Below are 26214 nucleotides of genomic sequence, written 5' to 3'. Positions count from 1 at the left end.
TCTCTTCTCATTAGATGGCCAAAGTACTGGAGCCTCAGCTTCAGGATCTGTCCTTCCAGTGAGCACTCAGGGTTGATTTCCTTTAGAATGGATAGGTTTGTTCTCCTTGCAGTCCAGGGGACTCTCAAGAGCCTCCTCCAGCACCACAATTCAAAAGCATCAATTCTTCAGCAGTACCATCAGTTTGGTACCTAAAACTATGAAAATATCCTAGAAAGCACCATAAATGGCAAAGTGTCATCAGATTTGCAGGGAGGGAAATGGAGAAGAAAGTGAAGGCAAACAATCAAAAATAGCAGGGATAAAATAACATGTGAATTCTTTCAAAGATACAGACAATATATTACTATAACTAAAGAACATTCTTGTTTATAGTGCTTTGTCTTATTCAGCTTTACATCATAGTGCACACATTAATCAAATCAGGCTGCAAGTACATGGGTCCTTCTGGAATGAGCTGTAGAGGAGCAATGGAAATGAAATAATTATTTTTTGCATCTGCTAGACCATTGCTGATGTACTGAATCACTTAGATCAATTTTTTTTTAAAAAAAAATTTCTTTGCCTTATGTGTAGGGTCAATTAAGAAACTACTTACAGCCATGGCTTCAATTGGGACTTCACACAAAGGGAAAAGTATTTTCTCAATTTAATCTACATGATTCAGTGCATCAGCAATGGTCTAGCACAGGTGAAAAGAAGTATTATTTCACTTGCCTTAACCCTCCATGGAGGAGCAGGAGAAGTACTTAATTTTCTGATAACCTGGTGGCTCCCTTATTAAGCCACTTCACAATACAGTACTAGAAATTAACAGTGAAAGGAGCCTTGGCAACTTTGACAGCTGCAAGGCTCAATTTTGGTCCATTGTATGCATTGGAAAAGGACCAAATTAGAGCAAACCTACTTGCACCAAAAAAAATAGAAGCTCCTTCAGGGCTCAAAAAGGTGCAGATGGGGAAATCTGGGGACAGATTGGTTTGCTTTAGTAATCATGTCATCTGATCGCCAAAAAAAGAGAGTAAACCAGCCTGTCCTTACAGTTCACCAAACAGCAGGAGAAATGTCCATCTGATTGATCTCTCATTTATGCTGAAATGTAGTTCAGTGGCTTAGGTATCCAGCTGCTGAGCCAGGGGCTGGGAGTTCGATGCCCCACTGTGCCTCCTGCAAGTATAGCCAGCCTACGTGGCCTTGGGCAAGCTGCATAGTCCTAAAGTGCCCCAGAAGAAAATAATGGCTAACAAACAAAAGGAAACAAAGCAAACCAACAGGAAGAGGGGAGGGACCAGCTAGCGGCAGGAAAAAGAACTTCACCAATAGGTTAGTGGGAAAAGAGAATCCCTTTAGGTTCTAAATCCTCCCCCTTAAACCCAGTGTTAGAAAGCACACATTATTATCTCAACAGAATCCAGCCCAGCTAATACTCCAAAGAGCCACCCAGTGACATTTTTACCATCTGGGTAAAACCCTACTAAATGGGCAAGATGGGAACTCTAATAGCAGTGTCAATTGTTATTTTCTTTTTTCAGATTTACAGTATATTTTTAGGAGACTGAATTACCCATCATTTCAATATGTGGCAACAGACTGATTTTTTTTTAGAACAAAGCAAAAACAAAATAAACTTTTTAAAGGGCTGAACCTACATACACTACTGTCTTCTTTCTCAGTAGTCTCACCATTACTTAATATTAGTTGCTTCTTTTTTCCTTTCTCTGCATTCATAATGTCAAAAAATGCATTTCTTCAAAAGACAAATCGCAGCTAACAGAGAAGCACTACTCCGAATCTCAAACTAAACTGTCACACTGATCAGACTCTTCCCCACAACATTCTAATCACACTAACCAATCAGCATTCAATCAATCAGTTACTAACTATACTAGCACTTCACCCATACATATCCACTATACAGGCATACAATACAATTCTCGTACAAACCTGACCAATGCATTTGTTTGGCTGTTAAATGATTCTCTAATGAGGTCCTGTTCTACACATCTTTACTGATAATATTTTCAGCAATTTGTGGTCTGTTTTTGCAGACTGTGTGCCTGAAAAGCTGTGTGCACATATTGGTACGTAAGAAACCCTTGTGTACCAGGCCATAAAATGCATGTTACACTTACGTAATACTTTGAGCAATATTTATTTTGAGCCCTGTTAACATCAGAAAGACCATAAATGTATTATATCTGATGGAGAATAAGTATAAAGAGGTACAGGAGAACAAAGGCAATATGTCTCCTCCTTGGAGAGACAAGAAAAGAAGTTTGAGAAGGAAGGACATGACATCAGCAACCCTAAGAAAAGCACTGCAAGGACCAAGGAAGTTTGGCCCAAGCTAGAGTAAATAAAGGACAGTCCAGGAGGCTGGAGGTCTTCTGTCTCCACTCTTTCCCATGCAGAGACATGCAACTTCTTGAATGCAAACTGAAATTGCACCAGTCAGGCCCATCAACGCCGAACATAAAATGCATTGAACGTTTCATCTTTGTAGGCCGAGAATTTATCAGGGAGTCATTTGGAAAACATGTTCCTTGCAGATGGCTCTTCTTGGACTTGCACAATCCTTAGCCATTTTTGAAATTTGAGACCTTTCTCTCGTCTGTACCCTAAAACAAATGTCCAAAGGGGCAGCTGTGTTAATCTGTTGCATTAGAAAACAAACAAATGAACAAGAAAAACAAGACTGCTGTGGCACCTTAGAGGCTAAAAAAAGGCATTACAGCAAAAGCTTCTGTAGAATATACCCACTCTATCAGATGCCAAGGAGGTTTGGGGTTTTGTTTTCTAAACTTATTGCTATTTATTATATGCAGTAGTAACAGCTATATTAACATGCACTCATTATAATTTCTTCCTCCTAATCACTTCAACAATCCTTTCCTCTACTGCCTTCTTCTACATGTACTCTTCAAACTGTCCGGAAGACTGTGAGCTAAATGGAAAAATTATGGATAGAAAATATCTGTATATTTTTTAAGATTTATTCAAACAGATCTCTTAGGCAAAGGATTCTGCAGTACCAAATTACAGAAGAAAATAGCCAGTCAAAAGTATGACTTGGAAATGGGGAAGTGCCCATCTCAAATACGCACAAAATGTAGATCTTCTTCCGCCACCGGAACAATGCACATTCCATTGGTGAGATCTTACTGGTTAACTGAGGCTGGTTAATGCTGACAGATTAATGATAATGTTGGCAGAAAAAGGTGTCCACCAATTGCCCACACTGTACTTAGGAGTTTTAAAGTGAAACTCCTCCAGAAATTGTTTGCGCCTCATTAGGCTGCCTCAGTCTCTGCAAATGAGAAATTTGCTTTAATGGCATTGTTTTGTATTGCTGAGGGAAGAATCTATCAACCGCAAGGTGCCCTGCTGCTGAACTCCGCCAAAAGGCTGTTAATAACTCCAGCAGATGTTTCAGCTTTTTAGGCCAACAGAATCCTCCCTTCTCTTTTGGAGAATCATTTGCCAACATGACACAAATCCACAACTCACTGTTTCTAAAGCATAGGGAAATGTCTTCAATCACCAACAACAGATGCTGAAAGAGGAAACAAGCAAACAAAAGCCCTCAAAATATTGTTCACCTTCTGGAAGTAAATTTGTGGTAGAAAATCAATACATATTTTTAAAAGGTGCTTCTGTTCTCTTACTATATAGATCTCATATTCATCATGTAGTATTTCTGGGCAGGCATAATTCATAAAATATGTCACTCTTCTAGAGGCCTCTTTTAAAACACTCTACTCTTGCTCCCTGTTTGTTCCTTTGTTTTCATTTCAGTATCTTCTTCCTGTCTCATTATGTGTGGCATTGTTTATGGATGGACTCATCTATCTGTGAGGTTGGTGGGCTGCATTTATTATTTTTAGTGAACTACTTTGGATATGATCAAGAAATAAAATAGTTGGATGCATGTCAGTCCCACTGAAATCAATTGACTTCACCAGGAGTTAAGCACAACTGCATTTTCCAGGATTGTGACCCCTTTGAATGATGGGTTTACTTGGGAGGGCACATTGCAAGGAAAGGTGAGTTTTCATTGTCAGTAGGCTAGCAAAGTAAAATTTGCTTTTACCAGCTGAACGAGTAGAAAGCTGGCAGAAAAAAAATTGCACTCCTAAAGCACTATTTTCTTTCTATTGTTCTGCAATCGGTTATTCACTCATCTGACAGGGATTGGCCTCTGTTAGACTCCCCGCATAATGCTGCTGTTTTCTTTTAGCACTGTATGGTTTTAAGTGCTCTGACCTTCGCAGATCTGCAATATTAGAAGTGCATTTTATAAATGTTACTGCATCATTGTGTTGGGTATGAAGTACAAAAAGCCTTGACTTCATGGTCCTGAACAGATTTTCGTCAGCATCTTTATGGTGTCACAAACATGAAATCTTCAATTACATCTGCGGTCTCAGCTTTTCCTAATGAGAAGTACAGAAATGATAACAATAGAAGCAACTTCATTTGGAAGGAGACAACTTTAAAAGATGGAAGTGATGGCTATGGAAAAACCAATGCATCATATTTATCAAAAGCACACATTCCGTAGGAAACAGCAGCAAGGTTCGAACAAATTCCCATATGATCACATTGCTGTTTTCAATACCATGGTGCACATAGGTCTAGAGAATATTCAGTGGCCTACAAGCATCTTTCCTCTGAGTAAACTTACATAACGTTACACCAGGTCCCCACCCCGCAAAAAAGTCTGTTGTGATGAGTTCTTATAGAAAAACTGAGTGCCACTATGGGAATCACTAGCTCCTACATCATGGACAAATTTAGAAGATCCTGTTTATGTGTGTTTCTTGTGGTGAAGCCACCGCATAGTTGCTCATCAGCTCAGTTATGCATTCCTCAATAACAGAACTGATGTGAGACCAGTTCTGAACTGGCCAATTGTAGATTTTATAGAAGTCTCTAGCTGCAAATCATCATTCTCTGTGGTAGAGTGAGGAATCTTTGGCCTTCTAGGTGGACTTCAGCCAATAGGAAAGGGCTGTGGGCTTTGTAGTCCAAAGCCTCTGGCATGCTGATGTTTCCAAATGTTCTTACTACTACTACTACTACTACTACTACTACTACTACTACTACTACTACTATTACTACTACTACTACCACCACCACCACTACAAGAAGTTCATCTACCATAAATGTTTTACAAAAGGTAGTTATATTGATAAATGCCTTCAAGTAGCCATCTTTATTGCATTGCAATACCAAGAAACCTTACCACATACAAGTGGTTCCATATGTGCCTTTGCAAGAGCACATTTTAACCAAGGAATACATCTGCCTAACACCTGAAATGACACACATGCAAACACTTTGATGTATAAATAAATTCATCAGGGAGGAGCTAGCAAATCATCATATGCTGAGGCCAGCCATTATTCTGTGTCATGGAAACTGTATTTCAACAAAGGAAAACAGAACAGTAAAGGAACAGAAATTAATGGCCAGAATTCTAATGTGATTTACATTTGTGTAAATGAAATCGTATCAGCCTTGGCACATAATTGCTGCTCACTAACGAGATGCTAGTTGCATTCCTGGGCACTTGCCCAATCAGACACACATCCAAAAATGCAACCAGGACGTGGTAATTAGCAGCAATATACCATTGAGAATTAAGTGATTTCACATAAGCAAGTGTAAATCACCAGTAGGATTCTGTCCAAATTATTTAAAAGGAGAAAATAGCAATAATGTTCATTAGCCTTCCTTGAATGTTAATATGATGTTCAGAAACAGAGTGGTAAGAGCTTATGTGAATGCGATAACCCATATATGTGTCAGGTAAATGGATATATACATGTATTTTAAGAAAGCAACTTTCGTGTCATTCCTTTTTTATCCTTCATACATTTTAAAAATGTCATTACTAGAAATAATTCTGTCAGTACTTGGAAACTACAATACTGACAGTCCACATAACCATGAATTATTAGTGGTATCATTTATTCACTTGTGACTATTAGTCACTGCAAAACCATCAAAACAATGACCCAAATTCTGTTGCTTAGGATAGTAAATCACACTATAGTAGGTGTTAAATCAATGGGATTTAGTGAGTCAGCTCCTCCTTAAATTCCATTGATTCAAATGGGCCTACCCTAACTGCAACTTACCATGTTAAAGTAAGTTACAGTTACAGTAGGCCCATATGAGTCACTGAAATTTATGGACGAATTGACTCACCAAATCCTGTTGATTTGATGGGCCTACTCTAGTGAGAGTTACTATCCTAAGCTACAGAATTTTGGCCAGTGTCAGGTTTGCACTGCAGGAAACACTACAGAACATCCACCTCTAAACATAAAGACGCTATTATGTGTCTGGAAGTTGAGTCGTGGCAAGTGGACTTCTTTCTTGCTGAAAGAAGCTTCACTGATGAAGCTACTTGGATGAGTAATGAAACGTTTCAGCCTAGCAATAAAGAAGTCCAGTTGCCATGACTCAGCTTCCAGAAAACCTCACCTGGATGACTGAATCTTCACAGATATAAAGCTATTATGTGGTGTCAAATGGATTCTGATCCCAGTTTATGACAATCCTTGCCCTGCCCCCCTGGGTTTTCTAGGTATAAATCACTGAGAAGTGATCAACTAATCTCTCATTCTGGTGATGCTCTGGGACAGTGCCGCTTGCCCAAGGTAGAAACAAATGGTATGACAGGTAACCCCATCAGCCACACACAGTCCAGGTGATCTGAGCGGGCCACTCTTCTATGCAGCTCAGTGGAGATTCAAACTCCAATTCCTTGGCTCTGTGGCCAGAGGCTCCAGTCCACTAAGCTATACCAAGTCAAATAAGCAGCACATCTCACAAAAAGAGAAGAACTAGCTTATGATAAAATCATTAGAGAATTGAGTACTTGTGCTTAGATAGGATGGTTCTTAGGATGCTGATGCACAGTTTGAGCAGTCAGCACCTCCCTGAGTTTTGGAGGTTCCGTCACTGCAAAAAGAGCTGCTCTCTGATTCTTGTATTTCTCCCTTTCAATGAGAAAACAACATTCCTTGTAGCCTCACCACACTTGGACTATGCATTCAATTTTAAAAATTCTGCCAAAAATATTTGTCTAAGCCAGGAAGGATTTAACAGGCACTACAACAGTTAATGGGCAAAATTTTTCTATGACCTGAAGGCCAGAGATACAGAGAGAGTTGCTTCCTTCCACTAACTGACAGATGAGAATTGAAAGTGCCTTCCTCAAAGGAAAACCAACCAATCCATTCTTGAGTTGGAAACTGGGTGACTAGATAGGCCTAGCTTTTCACAGTAGAAAGGATGATATGGTTAACCCACCATTTCTCACATAGCACATATATACATTTTTGCCTTGTAATGAGTTTTCAACATTATTCTGTTCATTTCAACCCCTGCCTGAGAAAAATCCACTTTTTCTCCACCAGGATGCTTGGGGATGTGAGATATAAATCGCTCAGACAAAAAAGGAAGCTCTCAGACCAGATGTTTACACCGCTTGGTGGATTAGGATTACTCTTTGGGGTCCTGTGACAAAGGACTTGGAAACCTGAGGTGAGACTTTATCATCACCATAATTAATAACTCAGTGGTTTAGGAATCTGGCTGCAGATCCACTGACTGGGAGTTCAATTCCTCACTGGGCCCTCCTTGACATAGACTGGACTCAATGATCCATAGGATCCCTTCCAGCTCTGCAGATCTAAAATCATCATCATCATCTTAGAACTGCAGAGCTGGAAGCGACTCTATAGATCATCGAGTGCAGCCCCTGGAATAAAATCTACCCATCCAGCAACTATGCCCCTCTTTGAGCATGCCTGCATACTCCCCAATTTTTTTTAAAAAAACACTCAACATTCCCTTTGTACTATCTAGGGGTCACAACATCAGCTTTTCCATATTTTGAGGGGCTCATCTAGAGGTTCTGACATCTCAGATTTTTGGTTTTGAAAAACATTTTGGCCTCCAGAGGTCCTAAGTATTTGACTTCATTACTTTTTGTGAGATTGGAGATGAGAGGGAAATCATGGGAGCAGGTTTGGCTTTCCAAGGAACAGGGATGGACATGTGGTTGTTAGAAGTCTTATGTGGCTAATAAAATAAAAATCTCTTGCTGTCCTAAAGAAGGTTCTCTAATCTCATCAGACTGTTTGGGATTGCTGGTAGCATGAGATGTTGGCCGGCTCTTCCTGAAGGTACCAGGACTCTTGCATCTACATTCAGGCTAGCTAACAGACAAACATAATGTTTCTGTAGATGCCCTAGACCACAATAACGATAGCGCAAGAGGTGACGTGCTAGAGCCTGAATTGTAAAAGCTCTCACATACGTGTCTGAGTGTGTATGTGTGAACCTGCGCACCAGAGCTTTGGAAACTTACTTTTTCCAAGACTGGAACCACAGGCTGGAACCAGATCTTTTTAATAATCTGAAGAAAATTGATTTACAATGGGTGAGGTGCAAACAGGTGCAAGATCACTTGTTACCAGGGATGGGGACTTGAGTCATGGGACTCGCTGTCAAGTCAGAATGAAATCACACCAGTGACTTGACTTGGACTTAATTTGTTGTCACCCCGCCCCATACACACACACACACAATTACTTGGACTTGACTTGTTACTTGGAACCCACCCACCCCTCTCTTTTTTTCTGGGGGGAAAACTTGTTTTTAATAGAGACTCAGACGTGGGGCTTGGGCTCAGACCCAAATATTTGCCAACATCCCTGCTTTCACACATGTCCAACTTTAAATCCAGTGTCAGTGTGTGTTCATTTTACCATTGTAGGCATCTCAGGAGGTGAGCATGTTGTCACATGATGGAAATACCATGCCCTGATCCCGTTCCCCCCTTTTTATTTTCAAAAAAGGTTTTATGTACATTTTACAGTTTGGAAAAAAAGGACTGCATATCTGCACATACACAGGGAGGCTCAAATGAAAGAAAGAACCTGAAGATAACGGTGGCAGTCAGTTGAGCAAGGAAGTGGCAAACGGTGGAGGTGGGGAAGGGGTGGTGAGAGGTGAATTCACAGTCTTGGATCTTGACCTGTTTGAAGGATATTCACTGAAGAGCAAGAGGCTTCTTCTGGTTTATCTTAATTAATTGCCATTATTGTGTTGAAAATAGTTCGGAAAACAAGAAGGAGTGGGCAGGTGACGGCAGGGGGAGGGGAAGAGTTGGTCCTGTGTAGCCTGAAACTGTGGTATATCTGTAAATTTTGGAGTAGTAAAGAACCAGATTGGTCACCCTTTTGGACTGCAGTAGCCTTCATGTCAAGAACAGGAGCAGCTGCAGATTCAATCTGGTTTTCCCCCACGGTGTAATTCTGACCCCAGAATTTCCCAGCTAACATGGCCAGTGGAACTTCATGGTTGGTTTAGATGCAAGTGGGAGTATCTGGGCAGTGTGCATGGGTCTGCTGCTTGTAATCAATCAGCTTGTGTTTTTGCAGATCCCTGACTTATTGTGTTGTCCCAAGCCACCCAGAGTTGAACACTTGATCTAAACAGTAGGAAGACAGACTGTGGTATTTATAACAGAGGCACTTTGCTTGGTCTCATGTATATGGGGTGGCGCTTTTGTGTTAAATCATTCTTCTCTTCCTTTTATGCTCATTTACTTGGATTTACAAGATTTACAATGTCCTGCAAGATGGATTTACTTGCAGGACATTGCAAAAGATAAGCCAGCCCCCCCCCCCCCGGTTTTGCTCATATATTTATTTATTTTGACTGTCAAATCCATATGGAAGTGGTAATTATTATCTTAGATTCCGGCAGTATTGCATATCTCAGTGCTCTAATCAAAATATGTTGGTATTCACATTGTACAGAAACCTATACAACAATAATAACATAGGGAGAAGTTGAGCTGCTATTATTGTACAAAATATGACCTTGGTGCTGCCTAGCTATTTTTCTTCTTAGGAACATATAAAAAGATTTCTTTCTCAAACTACATGCTTCTTTGTTTCCAAAGCAATTAACAACAGTAGTCTTGCTTCTCCACCCCCACAGATGGAATTGCCATCTTTAAGCACAGAATGGCCCTTGTCATCATACAGTAATAAAATAATTGCATTTAAATTGTCTGCAAGGGTTGATGAAATGAAGAGGAGAAAAGAGAAAAGAATCTACAAATAACAAGCTGAAACTCATGGTCAGTTTAGTTATGAACATTGATTATAAATCTACTGCCCGGAGAGGGCCAGTATTTCTATCAACACATACCATATATCACACATGTCTGAAATTTTATTTGACAGTCTGTCATGGATGAATTCCACAGACAAAGTATTTATGTCTGTTAACCAACCTGAATGTAGATATAGGTGTCCTTCTGGAATCTTCACTAAGAATTGGCCAACTTATTTTGCTATAAGTGATCCTAAACAAACAGAGGAAATAAAATAGCCCTTTTAGAAACAGCAGGCCTTAATTTTATTAACCACAGAGCACTTAGTTCACTTAGTCTGCTTCACCATTTAAACCAAGACAGGGATGTGCAAGCCTATTTAAACAGTACAATTTTATCATCCAAAAGGTTATTGACTTGTAGGTGAAGACAGACCATCTTGCTACAGGCTATGAAAGGCTTCAGCTATGATCCATCCCCTCACGTTAGTGGTTCAGAAAGAAGCTTATCCCTGTTCAGGCATCCCTTTCCTATCTACATCAAATACACATGAAGCAACTACGTACCTCTGTCATGTTCTTGTCTCATATGAGTGTGACACTTCCTGGGAGCAGAGTTGAGCTACAGGAGCTCTTGCGATTTCTGAACCTGAGATAGGTCAAACTAGACGGACGCTTAGAAGCTGGTGGTTAGATGGTTCTTTTAATTTCTTTTAAAAGGAGACAGAGTTCTCCACTCTGCCATTCTCACACAAGGAGAGATATTTTTTTTTTAAAAAATTCCTCAACGTAAATTCTGTTCCCCACCCTGGCTTCTCTTTGCTACTGAGCTATCCAGTCGTAAAATGAGAGAACTGATCACATCACTGCTACCAAATACAAACTTATGTTTTACTATATTCTTTGTTCCCAAGTGACTGAATCATGTACCATCAAGTTAATTCTGATTTATGGCAACTCTAGTAGGGTTTCTGAGGTACGTGAGACATGTAAGGGGTAGTTCTTTTCCATGGCTGAGTAGGGACAGAATCTGCATCCATCAGGAACTACAGAGGAGGGTATTTGAAAACAAGGGCTTCATTCATATGCTTAGTGAATGTGCGGGATCCACACGTGTTTAACATGAACCTATAGCTCAGGTTTACTATAAACCTATAGTTCAATGGTTTAGGTATCTGGCTAATGAGCCAGAGGTTGAGAGTTTGATTCCCCACTGTGCCTCCAGAGAGAGGAGCCATCAGATATGGCCATAAATCAGAGTTGACTGAATGGCACACAATTATTATAACCAGGCTGGATAGCTCAGTGGTTTGGCCATTAGAGCCATTTGTTGGGAGTATGATTCCCCACTGTGCCTCCTGTGAGTGGAGCCAGACTGTGTGGCCTTGGGCAATCTGCACAATCCCAGGGTGCCCTCAGAAGAAAGGAATGGTAAACCACTTCTGAATGTTCTGTACCGGGAAAATCACACACACACACTTTTTCTGTACTGGAAAATCTTAGCTTATGAGGAACAAACTTTACTCAAGGACAATGGTGGAAGAGGAAGAATTGATTCTCTTTCTCTTAGCATTTTGGTCCTAATCCAAAGCAGGAAGGCTTCAAGACTGAAAGAAACTTTCAAAAAAAAAAAAAAGCCCTTCACATTCCTCCCTAAATAAGCTTATATATTCCTGAGATTTAAGGCCTTCTCAAATTGTCCCAGGATGTTGATTCTCATTTGAGAATTCACAAGTTGAATTCTCAAGTAAATCAATGGCTGCAATCCAGTTGCTTAGCATAGAAAGTTGCACAAGAGTGGGCCCATTGAAATCAGTGAGGATTCGATGACTCATCTCCTCTATGGGGTCCATTCATTTAAATGGACCTCCTCTAGTTGTGACTTACTTTAGTGTAGTAAGTTGCAACTAGAGTAGGCCCATTTGAATCAACAGAATTTATGGAGGAATTGACTCAAATCCTCAGTGATTTAATAGACCTACTTTAGTGTGACTTATTACGCAAAGCAACAGGATTTCAGTCAATTGCTTTATGAGTCACAAATAAATTTCTGTGCAAACCAGTCCATAGTGTCTATTAGAAATGGGAACAAACTGAACTGTGAATCAGAAAAACCCACAAGCTGCGCTGGTTTGCAGTTCAGTTTGTGACCTAATAAAGGGGTTCCCATTTTGCCGAAGGAAAACAAAATGCTGAACTTCTTTCTCTTCGCATTTTGTTTGCTTTGGCAGAAGGGTATGCTTGCCTGCCCTCTTCTCACTGCTCCCATCACCTCCACCTATCTGTTCCTGCTGCTGCTGCTGCCACTGGTACCCCAGGAGCCTAGGTGCCATGCTCTGAGGCTGCAACTGGGCTACTTGCAGGGTGATCAGCTGGGAGGTGGGTGCATACTTAGAAGTGACCCAGATTCTCTGGCTGGCTTCTCTGCTGCCACCATCACCTCTCCGGGCCACCTGGGGAGTTGATGACATCAGCGGAGAAGTCAGCCAGAGTTGGTGGGTGGCTGCCTCTGTGCATGCACCTGCCAGCCAGCTGGTTGCCAGGAAGGCCCCACTGGCAGGCTTCCCTGGCAACCAGCTGGTTGGCAGGGATATGCGTAGAGGCAGCCACCCAGCTGCTCCGGCTGACTTCTCTGCCACCACCATCACCTCCTTGGGCCACCCAGGGAGGCCAAGGCAAGGTCAGCAACGGTGGTGGCAACAAGTAGGCCAAGAATTGGCAATGGGGAGGGATGCAGAGTTGAGCATTTTTCCAGGTGTTTCATGGTGTTTCATGGTTTGTGGTTAGCCACAAACGATGAACCACCATGAACTGCAATTTTTCTGGTTTGTGCCTGTGGCGTTCACCCTTGTGGCCCCTGCGGGTCTTTCCCTCACAAAGACTCGCGTCGTGTTTTCCTCTCACTGCTATCAGTGGATTACCTCAATCCACAATATAAATGACGTTTATCTGAACACTTGACTTGTGAACAGAAACAGAACTTATTTATTGAAGTGAAGCAGATTGAATAATAACAGAAGTTTCTCAGATAAACATTATACACAAGCAAATAATCAACAGTTCTCTCAGTACATACTTCTTTTCTCTTGCTATATCATTACCACCTTCTCTACTATTTTCTTAACCAGCTTTATCTCTCTCAGTATCTGTTCCCCATCTCTCAGACTAACCAGCCCTATCTCTATCTGACTCCTCCATCTCCTGCCAAGCCTCATGTAGCTGTGGACTCCGCCTCTCCAGTCCTCTCAGGTTCATGCAAATCAGCTCATGAATATGAATGGCATGAGTGACAGGGACGATTGTCACAGTGACCATCTCTAGTTTCTATATTTGTTATAAGAAATCATAACAAGTCTCCAACGAGGAGGACTGCATTAACTTTGTGTCTTAGCTCTAAGAACACCGAAGCTTCTTTCCATCCCACAAGGGTTGAACACTCTGTCACTCACTCTGTCAACACCCATCTTGCTAAGTGTGTAGATTATAAAGTGATAAACTTTGTTAGAAAAAGCCATTGTGGGGGGATCTCAATCTCAAGTGTATGAAATATTCCTAAGAATCTCTTTCCACAGCATGGTCACTAACACACTGTCCACAAAGCGGAAATGCATCATCAAAAATGAGGTCAAACAGAGAGATTTGCAATATACTTTTGCTTGCTTATACAAAGATTAGACAGATTGGCTTATTCCTCTGTATGAGTGTGTTTGTATCTGTCTGTCTCTCCCATAGCTCCAAGATGATAAAATCTAGACACCCAAAACCTGTTATGCATAATAAGAGGACACTAGAAACATGTACTTCAGAGTTACATGATTTTTAAAAAATACAAGTTAACTTGTTATATGCTGTCAAGTCAATTCTGACTTGTGGTGACCCTTTCCACAGTTTTCTAGGAAGGGAGAATTCGGAAGTAGTTTGCCATTCCTTTCTTCTGGGACCACTCTGGGCTGGTACTGCTTGCCCAAGGCTGTACAGGCTGTCCCTTCTCCCAGGAGGCACAGTGGGGAAATGAACTCCCAACTTCTGGCTCCACAGCCAGATATCTGACTCATTGCACTATCCAGCAAGCAAAAAACAAGTCAATTAACTTTGGTTAAATCTGTCCACAGCTTGTAATATCAAATCTAGTCATTAGATGGCACAAACCAGCAGAGAAACCTCTCTGAATCTCCAAGTGGGCCAGGAGCAAGATAGAGAAAATTATATGCCTGCACAATTTTGGCTTGCTATCAAGACTGGAGGTTGGAGAGACTAAACAGATGAAAAAGGTGTATGAACAATTTTCACTGAGAGTGCAGTGAAAGAAGTACAAGTAAGCAATACAGTGGAGGATGAAAAAAGGGGAAATAATGAGGAATGCAGAGAGAGCACCAGGATCGTAGGAAGGAAGGAAGGATTGCTTGGATGGCTATCTAGGTGAGAGAAGAAAAAGAGACTCTTCATGAGTTAGGATAGGGAAAGAGTAGTTGGGTGGGTGAGAAGGAGAAAAAGAACTTTAAGAGGGAACAGTCCTGGAGTAGGTAGAGGTGTGGGAAGTTAAATGGAAGTGTGTCTGATCTAGTGGTGGATGAAGGTATAGAAAGAGCACATAAGTGGGTACAAAATATTGCAGAGGTTTGAATTTCTGGTAAAATTCCCTTTTTTGGTATACTGTAGAAATACAGAGATCCACAGAGGAGACTAGCTACAAAGTTCTCCACAGTTCACCACATATCATTAACTGCCACTTAAAGTCTCAGTAACTCACTGTGAGACATTTGTACTAGAAAGAAAAAGGAAACGTTTCTTTAATTGCAGTTGCTTGAAATTACAGACTTATATATACTGCTTTATTTACTGCACACATACTAGCAACTGACTGAACAGTTCAACAGCAGTAACCTTCTGCCACCAACTGACAAAAGAGAGGAAAGAACGCTCAGCAGAGAGATGAGGCTCTCTTTAAATTTCAAAAGCTGGAAGGAACAATTGGTTAGTGCTGGATACAGAGTCAATCACCCCAGTCCAGAAAAGCCCTTCCCAGTCACACTGGTTCTTAACCTTTGTTACTCAGATGGTTTTGGACTGCAACTCCCAGAAGCCTTCACCATCAGCTCTGCTGGCTGAGGTTTCTGGGAGTTGCAGTTCAAAAACACCTGAGTAACAAAGGTTAAGAACCACTGACTTAAACTACAGACAGCGTGGGAGGCAAGTAAAACTGCAACAAGAACCACCCTCAAATGTCAACTCATGGTAAAGCATAAACCTTTCTGAGATACTTTTGCTGGCAAGTATGCAGGAATAGTTACCGGTAGTAGCAATTTATTAGTTGTGTTGTGAAGCATTTAGAAGACATACTCATCGTCGTTTAGTCATGTCTGACTCTTCGTGGCCCCATGGACCAGAGCACACCAGGCCCTCCTGTCTTCCACTGCCTCCTGGAGTTGGGTCAAATTCATGTTGGTTGCTTCGCAGACACTGTCCAGCCATCTCCTCCTCTGTCATCCCCTTCTCCTCTTGCCGTCGCACTTTCCTAACATCAAGGTGTTTTCCAAGGAGTCTTCTCTTCTCATGAGATGGCAAAGTACTGGAGCATCAGCTTCAGGATCTGTCCTTCCAGTGAGCACTCAGGGTTGATTTCCTTTAGAATTGATAGGTTTGTTCTCCTTGCAGTCCAGGGGACTCTCAAGAGCCTCCTCCAACACCACAATTCAAAGGCATCAATTCTTCGGCGGTCTGCTTTCTTTATGGTCCAGCTCTCACTTCCATACATCACGACAGGAAAAACCATAGCTTTGACTATTCAGACTTTTGTTGGCAAGGTGATGTCTCTGCTTTTTAAGATGCTGTCAAGGTTTGTCATCGCTTTCCTCCCAAGAAGCAGGCGTCTTTTAATTTCATGGCTGCTGCCACCATCTGCAGTGATCATGGAGCCCAAGAAATTAAAATCTGTCACTGCCTCCATATCTTCCCCTTCTATTTCCCAGGAGGTGATGGGACCAGTGGCCATGATCTTAGTTTTTTGATGTTGAGTTTCAGACCGTTTTTTGCACTCTCCTCTTTCTCCCTCATTAAGAGGTTCCTTAATACCTCCTCACTTTCTGCCATCAGAGTGGTATCATCTGCATATCGGAGGTTGTTGATATTTCTTCCAGCAATCTTAATTCCGGCTAGGGATTCCTCCAGTCCAGCCTTCCGCATGATGTATTCTGCGTATAAGTTAAATAAGCCGGGGGACAATATACAGCCTTGTCGTACTCCTTTCCCAATTTTGAACCAATCCGTTGTTCCATATCCAGTATATCTGTGTGATGTAATAAAATTCTTCCTCTAGGCTTTTTGTAGAAGAAGAAATGCAGTTACTTGCCCCAGAAAATAATAATAACCTTGCTTCAAAAATAAAGCACATATATTTTTATAATGGTTAGTTTAGAATGGCTGTGTATTGTTGTGTGTGTGTGTGTGTTTCCAAACAGACGACAATGAAGAAAAAGCTTTTTAAACATTAAAACAAAGACAAATATTTTATTTTCAAGTATTCCTCAGAGACCATGATCTTCGGCAGAGACATAAAATGTGCATGAACTATTACTGCTGCAAGTAAGAAGAATGAACTTTATAAATTCAGACAACAAATTAACTAGGGAACTAATTTATATTTTTAACTAGAACAAAGCCTACTGCCTGTGTAAAATATGCTTAAAGGAAAAACTGCAGCAATTAGTCATTTTGTGCAGAGAATACGGCACTTAAGTAAATATCCATTAATGGAGTGGGCTTGATACAAATTCCCACCAAGGTCAGTGAGAGGCCCATCCGTCTCTCATCATCACATTTCAACACCTGCTTTTTCTGACTTCCCATGTTTCTGTAGTTTTTCTAAAGAACCTTTGCTCTGCTACGAAAGGCAAGTAGCAGCTTTAGGCATTTTGGAACCTTAGGCAAAACATTAAAATATTATAAGCCTCTCTCTCTCTCTCTCTCTTTTGAAGTAGACATGGAGACAAAACTAAAAAAAGTGTTCAGTCTTGCCTTTCTAGTCCCTTCCTCCTTGCTTGCTTACAATGCCTCAGCCATCCACTTGTTTTTTCTTTTTCATTTCAGTGTGGTGAATCTTACTTGGAATCCTCCTGATCCAGGGATCTTTCTAAAACCACACAGATGACGAAATAATCACCTCTTCCAAATACACACAAAGGTATGTATTATAACATGATGAGGCTTTTTCCCTTAGTGACTGGCTGTCTGAGAGGGATTTCTAAATGGATTGTTGTACCTTGTTGCTTTGTGTATGCTTTTTGTGTTGATTTTGTTTACCATTTTAGTGTGGTATTTGATTCTTTTGTAATATTTGTATACCTACTATTTCAAACATTGTCTTCTACTGAGATCATTTTTAAGGAGAAAGGTGGAGTAAATACATATGTTAAAGGTCAGATTAATTTCCAAAAATCAGACTATTTGTAGTTATATACACCTCTCCTGTTCTGGAACCTAGACATTGTAAAGTCTAATTTCACCCTCATTCACCAGGACAGGGGCATTGTGGACCCCAAAAGTTCTGTTTTGTTGCCGAATCCACACAGATACCACAAATTTTCACACTGTCACCCAAACAGTAGGAAACAGCACCATCTTCTCTAGCCATTAGTTATGGACAGTTGTGTGTGCATGTGTGTTTAACATACAAAACTAACAAACAAAAAAGAACATAAATTATCCTCAAAATGTATCTATTTGCCATTGGGATAGCTTCCCTCAGCCAGTGTAACATACTGATGCCAGTTTTTAAATGAATGATGATGCTGAGAAAAATAAGTGACATGTTCTGATCATCAGCAAATTGGTTGAAACATTTAATCCAAACTCTAAACTGAACTCTAAGACAAATAACTTCAGTACATTAGAATTCTACTGGGTTCAGAAAATACCCCCCCCAACTCATTAGAAGAGCAAGTTTTATTTTGGTATGTGACAGGTAACTTGAGCAATGGCAATCATTATTTTAACAGATTATACTATGCAGTATCACAAGTCGAGTTGCATTACTTTTCCTGCACTTCAGATTTAACCACTTCTCTAGATGTGGTCAAGTCCAGTGCGATGCAATACTAATTCGGTCCAAGTGAAGTCATATTCATGAGCCTGTCGCTTCTTAGTTTTTCTTCACAGAGATGTTGCAATGCAGAAACTCAGTAAGGAAATTTTAGATTCAGGATTTAATGGTGGTGGTGTGTGGGGTGGAGTTTGTCTTTAGATTAAGGGAAGGCAACTTCAGAGGTGCTGAGTGTGACAAACCCAGACCTACTGGGATATGTCACACAGTTACACTAAGCTGCCACCAACCATTCCCTGTAAGAAGTCACACAGACCAGGGATGGATTTTTAAACAATAAAAAGAATAAGGTTTATTTTAAATACACACAGGGAAAAATAAAACAATCAGGTGAATAAGATAAAGTAACGTGGCTTATTCTCACTCATACAAGCATACAGTTTGGTTCACCCAGAACCCTTAACTTGAAGCACAGACCCTGAACCTATCAGTTCTGGCTAACCAACAGACACCTGAACCTATCAGGTTGGTACTCTGACACACAGTAGTACCCTGTCTGACACACAGACTCCCACAACAGCTTCTTCTTCCCAGCTGCTGCTTCGTCACAACCCAGTGTCTCTCAGCATCTCTCAGCATCTCCCTCTTCACCACACAGGCATCACATATTTATACAGTACAGCCCCTCCTCCTGATGTCCCGCCTTCCACTCCCCATAGGATGGAACTTTCCCTCCAAACCCATGACAGACAGGTAACATCAGTGCTGTATGTAACACCTCCCCTCTTTATAAGTTGTTTTGTAGGGGGAAAGCTAAGGTGCTTTTCACCAAAAAACAACCTTGATAAAACACACAACAACAGTTATACATACCATATTATACTTACTCATACTTACATTCTAAGTTAAACATTTACCATTTAGGCATTTAAACATTTACCATATACATTACATCAATTTACCTTTATTCATACAAACCAAATTCAAAACCAGGTACATTTAACTTTTGTCATCATTATATACACATAGTCCATGTTCTTTCGCCGTCTTCATTCTTCAGGTCTTCTTGATAAGGCGTCAGCAACACAGTTCACTGACCCTCTGACCACCTTCACTTCAAAGTCATAGTCCTGTAGGTTTAAAGCCCACCTCATAAGTTTGCTATTGTGGGTTTTCATTGTCTTTAACCATTGCAGTGGTGAATGGTCAGTACACAGAATAAAATGTCTTCCCCAGATGTAAGGCTTGGCCTTCTGGATCGCGTAGACTATGGCCAAACACTCCTTCTCCACGGTTGCCAAATGTCTCTCACCTTTTTGAAGTTTCCTACTCAGGTAGGACACTGGATGCTGGTCACCATTCTCATCCTCCTGGCACAGAACTGCTCCTACCCCGCTGTTAGACGCATCGGTGTAGATGATGAACTCCCGGTCGAAGTCTGGAGCACGCAGGACAGGATAGTTGATTAACGCCTCCTTCAACCTCTGGAACGCCGCCTCACAGTCGCTGGTCCACGGGATGCGGTCATCAGCCGTCTTCCTCGTCAGATCGGTCAGCGGAGCCGCAATCTCACTAAACCTCGGGATGAACTTTCTGTAGTAGCCCACCAACCCAAGAAATGATTTGACTTTTTTCTTGGTGTTGGGTCTGGGCCACTCACGAACAGCTTCTATTTTGGCCTCCAGGGGTTTTATCACTCCTCCCCCTACCATGTGACCCAAGTATTTTATTTCTGGGCTACCCAGCTGACACTTGCTGGCCTTTACTGTTAGCCCTGCTGCACTTAACCTCTGCAGCACTAACTCCAGGTGTATCAGGTGATCTTCCCAGGTATTACTGAAGATCCCTATGTCGTCAATGTAGGCCACTGTAAAGTCACTGAGCCCTGCCAAGGTCTGGTCCATCAGCCTTTGGAATGTGGCTGGTGCATTTCTGAGACCAAAGCTCAGGACTCGAAACTCATAGAGACCAAAAGGGCTGCAAAAGGCAGTCTTTTCTTGATCCCTGGGATCAATTCTTAATTGCCAATATCCCTTTACCAGGTCCAATGATGAGATGAACCGACAACCCCCTATGGTTTCAATCAGGTTGTCTAGCCTGGGCATTGGGTAGGCATCAGGAGTGGTTACACGGTTTAATTTCCTGTAATCAACACAAAACCTAATGCTCCCATCAGGCTTGTCCACAAGGACTATCGGAGAGGACCAAGGACTAGAAGAGGGGACGATTATGTTCTCCCTCAGCATTTCGTCCAGCTCCTTCCGCACCTTGTCCCTATAGGGTCCCGTTACTCGGTATGGGGATACTGCCTGCGGGGGTGCATCCCCGGTGTGGATCCGATGCATCACTCCCTTCACTATCCCCGGCTTGTTGGAAAACACCTGTTGATATTTACTAAGCAGCATTTTTAGTTCTTGCTGCTGGTCTTGGGTGAGTGCAGGACTGATCTTTACCTCCTCTGGGTTGTATTTTACTTCCCCTCTACCCTCCCAGAAGGGTAATTCAGCTTCCTCACTCTCAGCTGCTTTTATAGCAAATAGAACCCTCTGTTCCCCTCTGTAGTAGGGTTTCAGGGCATTCACATGAACCACCCTCCTTGCTTGGTTCTCCTCCTGCTCTATTAGGTAGTTCAGGTCTGACATCTTGGAAACGACCCTATATGGTCCTGCCCATTTGAGCTGCAGTTTATTCTCTCTGCAGGGCCTAAGCCAAAGCACTTCCTCCCCTGGGTCAAAGTGCCTCTCTCTAGCTTTGTGGTCATACCATGTTTTCTGTCTGACCTTCTGAGCTTGCAGGTTTTCTGCTGCCAGCTCTAGATTTCTCCTTAGGTCATTCATCAAGGTGTCTATGTATGTCACAACGTCTTGTGGGTCATCCTGGGTGATCTGCTCCCAACCTTGCTTGATCAAATCAAGGGGCCCTTTCACCCCTAAGTGTGCAGCAAACATGTCAGAGTGACCCCTTTGTAAGATCATGGGGCGATACTTTTCAGGTACCACCAGCTGACTTCTGATCCCATCTCCCCCTTTTGAGATATTCCTCAGGGTTTCTCTATATAAAATCCCCTTTTTCTCCAGAAATCTCACTGGGGTTTCAGATGTTAGCTGGGCGTCAGTCACCTGTTCAAAACACTTTTGGAGAGTGGCGTCTGCCTTTTGCTCCTGTCCAAATCTGCTGTCTGTGGTTAAGGTTTCCACCACAGCTTCTGAACTCCCCTCTGCTTCCGTCTCTGGCTCATCATTCCCCCCCTGAACTGTCCCTGTGGTGGCTTGTGAGCGTGTAATCACTAGCACCCGTTTCACATGTTCAGCCAGGTCATTTCCCACGAGCACGGCTGCTGGCAGAGTCGATGAAATCGCTAGCCGCCAATCTCCCCTCCAGCCTTGAAAGTTGACAGGTACCTCTGCTACTGGCAGAGAGATTACCTGCCCCTCAATCCCTGCCACCTTCATGCTCTCATTTGGGATTATAAACTCCCTAGGAATAATATCTGGATGGCACAGGGTTACCTGGGAACAAGTGTCCCGCAGCCCCCTATACTGACGGTCAAGTATTCCTACGTCCACCCCTGCTGTCTCAAACAACTGAGAATCTGTTTTTATCAGCAAGCAGCGCTTTACCTCCATAAGAGGACCATTTTCCTCAGCCTGATCAGCAGAGGTAGCTGTTCCAGACTGAGTAGTCATGGCAACAGGCTCCCTCAGTGACACTGAGCCTTGCTCTTTCTGGACACAGAACACAGCTTTTGGCTTGGTCCCACTAGAATTCTGAGGCACCATTCCTTTTAGCTGCTTTAATTTCTCACACTCTGAGATTAGATGACCCTTTCCCTGACAGAAATAACATTTTCTGGTGTATTTTGATTCTCTCTCATCTTGTTTTGGTTTTCCCTCCAAAATCTGAGGTCTTTGTTTCATGTCTGAGGGCTTCCCTTCACCATGGGCCCCTCCCCCTTGCTGGCTTTTCCCTGGTCCCTGAGAGTACTTGCTGTAGGTTTCTTTGGGTTTACCTACAGATTTCCCCTCACCCAAGGGCTTTCTTATTTGGGAAATAAAATCTGCGATCTCTGCGGCTGCTGCCACAGATTTCGGTTTCCTTTCCCTCACCTGGAATTTCAATTCCCCATGCAGGACTGAATAGAACTGTTCCAGTGCTATCAAGTCTTTAAGCTGCTCATAGGTCTCTGTTCCCTCCTGCGATAGCCATTTCTCAAGCAGCCTCACCAATTGGGCCCCCACTTGGGTAAAAGTCTGTTCTGGTTTCTTGGTGAGGGACCTGAATCTTTGTCTCAGCTGTTCCGCATTTATCCCATGTCTTGCAAACACCAGTTTTTTAAACTCTGCAAAATCTTTCATCAGTTCCTCAGGCATCTCGGCATAAACCTCAGCCAGGCTACCACTGATTAAAGATCGCATGATGGTCATCTTCTCAGTTTCCCTCACTGAGAAGTCCACAAACGCTCTTTCCACTAAGGAAAAGAACACCTCAGGACAATCTCCCTTGTGGTACACAGGGAATTTCTTCAGGTCAGCTTTAGACAGTTGGCCTCCCTCAGAATCCCTATTATTATTATTGTTCTGGTTCATCAGTTCCAGTTTTCTTAATTCAAACGCCATTTTCTCTCTCTCCAATGCCAATTCAAATTGTCTCTGTTTCTCTCTTTCCCTTTCCATTTCCATTCTCTCTCTCTCCAATCTTTCCTGCCTCTCCATTTCCCTCACCCTCAGTTCATGCTGTTGGGCTAGGAGTATTATTCTGATCTCTGGGTTCTGCTCTCCTGTGCTGTCACCCTGCACTGAGCCAAATTCATCCTCAGAACCTTGGTCAATCTGGGGGTCTTTCACTTCACTCATGTCTGCTACTTGGCTTCGAGTCAAGGGCATAATCCCCCCTCAGAACAGGCTGCTTTAAAAAGTCAAGCCTCAAAATAAAACGACCACTTTTTTCCTTCTTGCCTCAGAACCAGCTTTCCCTAGAGATTGCTGCTGTTCTACAGCACTAACTTGCAACAGTATCGAGTCAGAGCCTACCCCCCTCTGCTGGGCCTCTCAGCTGGCAAGCTAGATCACTGTTACTACGCAGTTTTGCCTCAGCTTTTTCCCGCCAAAACTAGGCTGCCTCAGAGCACCTTAATCTAAGTCTCCCCAGTTGGCACGTTCTTCTACTAGCGCACCTCCCCGTGAGGTACACCTAGAAGATTACCTACGCGCCTCAGACTGTCCCTGACTAGACCCCCCTTGCTCTGGGCACACTTGCCAAGGCTTTGCTGGACCACTGGACAACTGGACCAGTCGTATCCCACACGCTGGACACCAATCAATGTGACAAACCCAGACCTACTGGGATATGTCACACAGTTACACTAAGCTGCCACCAACCATTCCCTGTAAGAAGTCACACAGACCAGGGATGGATTTTTAAACAATAAAAAGAATAAGGTTTATTTTAAATACACACAGGGAAAAATAAAACAATCAGGTGAATAAGATAAAGTAACGTGGCTTATTCTCACTCATACAAGCATACAGTTTGGTTCACCCAGAACCCTTAACTTGAAGCACAGACCCTGAACCTATCAGTTCTGGCTAACCAACAGACACCTGAACCTATCAGGTTGGTACTCTGACACACAGTAGTACCCTGTCTGACACACAGACTCCCACAACAGCTTCTTCTTCCCAGCTGCTGCTTCGTCACAACCCAGTGTCTCTCAGCATCTCTCAGCATCTCCCTCTTCACCACACAGGCATCACATATTTATACAGTACAGCCCCTCCTCCTGATGTCCCGCCTTCCACTCCCCATAGGATGGAACTTTCCCTCCAAACCCATGACAGACAGGTAACATCAGTGCTGTATGTAACACTGAGGACCATCTTTCAGATTTTCTGGGAAACACTCCAGGATTGGAATTGTCAGGTGCACATTATTTTCTGTTGATCACATTATATACAAGTGAATGAGAATCAAGCCACATTTCCCTCCACACACTGAAGTTTTTCCTCTGTCTATGCTGGAGCTTCGACCTTTTTTCTTGTAGCAAATACATTCCTGTCACTTAAGGTGGTGTCATCACTTGAGCTGATACGGTGGAGTTTGTATCCCTTCTATTTCAAGCCCTTCAACTTGACTACAGGAGCAGTGAGGAAGGTAGCGTAGCGAAGAAACTGGATGTTGTTGGAATCTTCTTCTCCCTAAACATGTTGCCTGTGTCTGCTCTTTTTCCTCCTCCTTTTCATTTCCATTTCTTTCTTTCTTTAAAGGCTTGGTGCTATTGTGCTAGGGTACTGAGTTGACGGAAGGGAGGGAAAGAGTGAAGAGTGAGCAGAGAGAAAGGAGAAAATTATCAGCTGTCTTTTTCGTAGCTTGTTAAAATAGCTTCCTGCGACTGGGAAGAATGTGTTTGGCCACAGTGTGGAGAACTCCATCAGGAGGGCTTTGAACTGAATTGAAAGGGTGAGGGAGACTCCAACTCAGAGGTAAAGACGGATGAAGGCTTATGCACAAGGAGAAGAACAGAAGCAGCAGTTCTAACATGGCCCAAAAATAGTCTTCATAAATATCTAGGAAGAAAACCAGGCCACAAATCAAACAATCTCCATTGTCTATATACTTATGCCAGGAGTGTGGGAAGCAAACAAGAAGAACTGGGAATCTTAATTAAGGAGGGTAAATACAACTTGATAGGGATAATTGAAACTTGGTGGGATACCTCCTGTGACTGGAATACAGCAACTGAAGGATACAAGTTGTTCAAGAAAGAAAAGGGTGGGTGAAGGGCACTATATGTTAAAAATACAGTACATATTCTTTCTTTAATTAAACAGTATTCCCTAGCTGGCCACATGAGCAGCAGGACTTATTAACTTTAATGTTTTAAGAATTATTTTAATATATGATATTTTATATTGTCTTTTAAAATGTTTTTAATGTTTTTAAGTTTTAATGTTGTACACCGCCCAGAAGCCACTGGTAATGGTGCGGCTAAAAAATATTTTAAATAAATATATTGTAAATAAAAAGACAGGAAGATGAGCTTGGTTGTCTCATTGAGAACATCTGGATTAATATAACTGGGGTGACAAAACAAAAGGAATGTGGTAGTTAGAGTCTACTACGAACTGTCCAATTGAAGAGAAGATGTGGATGAAACCTTTGAAAAACAAATTCCAAGAATTTCAAAGAGATAATTTCTCCTATGAAAGTGGAAGAACAAGCTAGAATATTAGTTATCCTTGACTTGATTCTACCCAATAGAGATGACTTAGTGGATTAGTGGCAGCAGGGGGAACTCTGGGGGAAAGTCATCATGTTCTATTTAAGTTCTTGATTTCAAAGGAAACAAAAGAAAAGTGTAGTTGTATTCATGCACTGTATGTAGATACACGTTTCCTTAAATATTCCATTCCAATCCACTGAAGACCCCATGAAAGCCTTTAAAAAATCTATATTGAAAGAGCATGGAAACACCAACAGCAGTAGCTGCAAAATAATAGTAGAGATCTTCCACTATAAATGTATAATTTGATATAGTACTTTCACACCATTATAATTTGCAATCAGATTAGACTGTTGCCCCAAAGATTGACATGAGAAATGCTTGATTCCTACTTTGGCTCCGGGCCTGGAAACAGACTGGTAGCCAGTGCAGTTCTTGTAAAAGGTGCATTATATGCTCCCTGTAGCTGGCTCCAGTCAGGAGTCTGGCTGCAGAGTTTTGCACCAGCTGAAGTTTCTGAACCGTCTTTAAAGGCAGCCCCACATAGAGCACGTTATAGTAATTCAAACAGGATGTAACTAAGGCATGTGTCACTGTAGCCAGATACGATATCGCAAGGAACGGGTACAGCTGGCACACTAGCTTTAGCTGTGCAAATGCACTCCTGGCCACTGCCAAAACCTGGGCATCCAAGCTTAGGGATGAATCCAGGAGTACACCCAAGCAGTCGTTCTACTATAACCCCATCATGGGCAGATGGGGCTCATTAGCATTGGAAGGCAGCCCATCTAGGAGAAGGAAGACTCTGATTTCA

General features: G+C 42.1%; 2 long non-coding RNA genes across 3 annotated transcripts in view; one reads left to right on the top strand and one right to left on the bottom strand.

The window, feature by feature from the left end:
- Nucleotides 1-430: 430 nt before the first annotated feature.
- LOC110083241 (uncharacterized) overlaps nt 431-26214 on the bottom strand; it is a 50786-nt gene continuing 25002 nt past the window's right edge. For both annotated transcript variants that reach the window (XR_013541500.1, XR_012084325.2), the window contains 2 exons: nt 10325-10396; nt 431-2618 (listed from right to left, as the gene is read on the bottom strand). This is a non-coding gene — a long non-coding RNA (uncharacterized LOC110083241). The remainder of the gene's footprint in view (nt 2619-10324; nt 10397-26214) is intronic.
- LOC140704195 (uncharacterized) lies at nt 12982-25216 on the top strand. The gene is made up of 2 exons (XR_012083324.2): nt 12982-17323; nt 24222-25216. It is a non-coding gene; the product is annotated as an uncharacterized LOC140704195 (long non-coding RNA).

Source organism: Pogona vitticeps, chromosome 2 (genome assembly GCF_051106095.1).
Source record: "Pogona vitticeps strain Pit_001003342236 chromosome 2, PviZW2.1, whole genome shotgun sequence".
Classification (NCBI taxonomy): Eukaryota; Metazoa; Chordata; class Lepidosauria; order Squamata; family Agamidae; genus Pogona; species Pogona vitticeps.
This window is presented reverse-complemented; position numbering and strand designations above follow the sequence as displayed.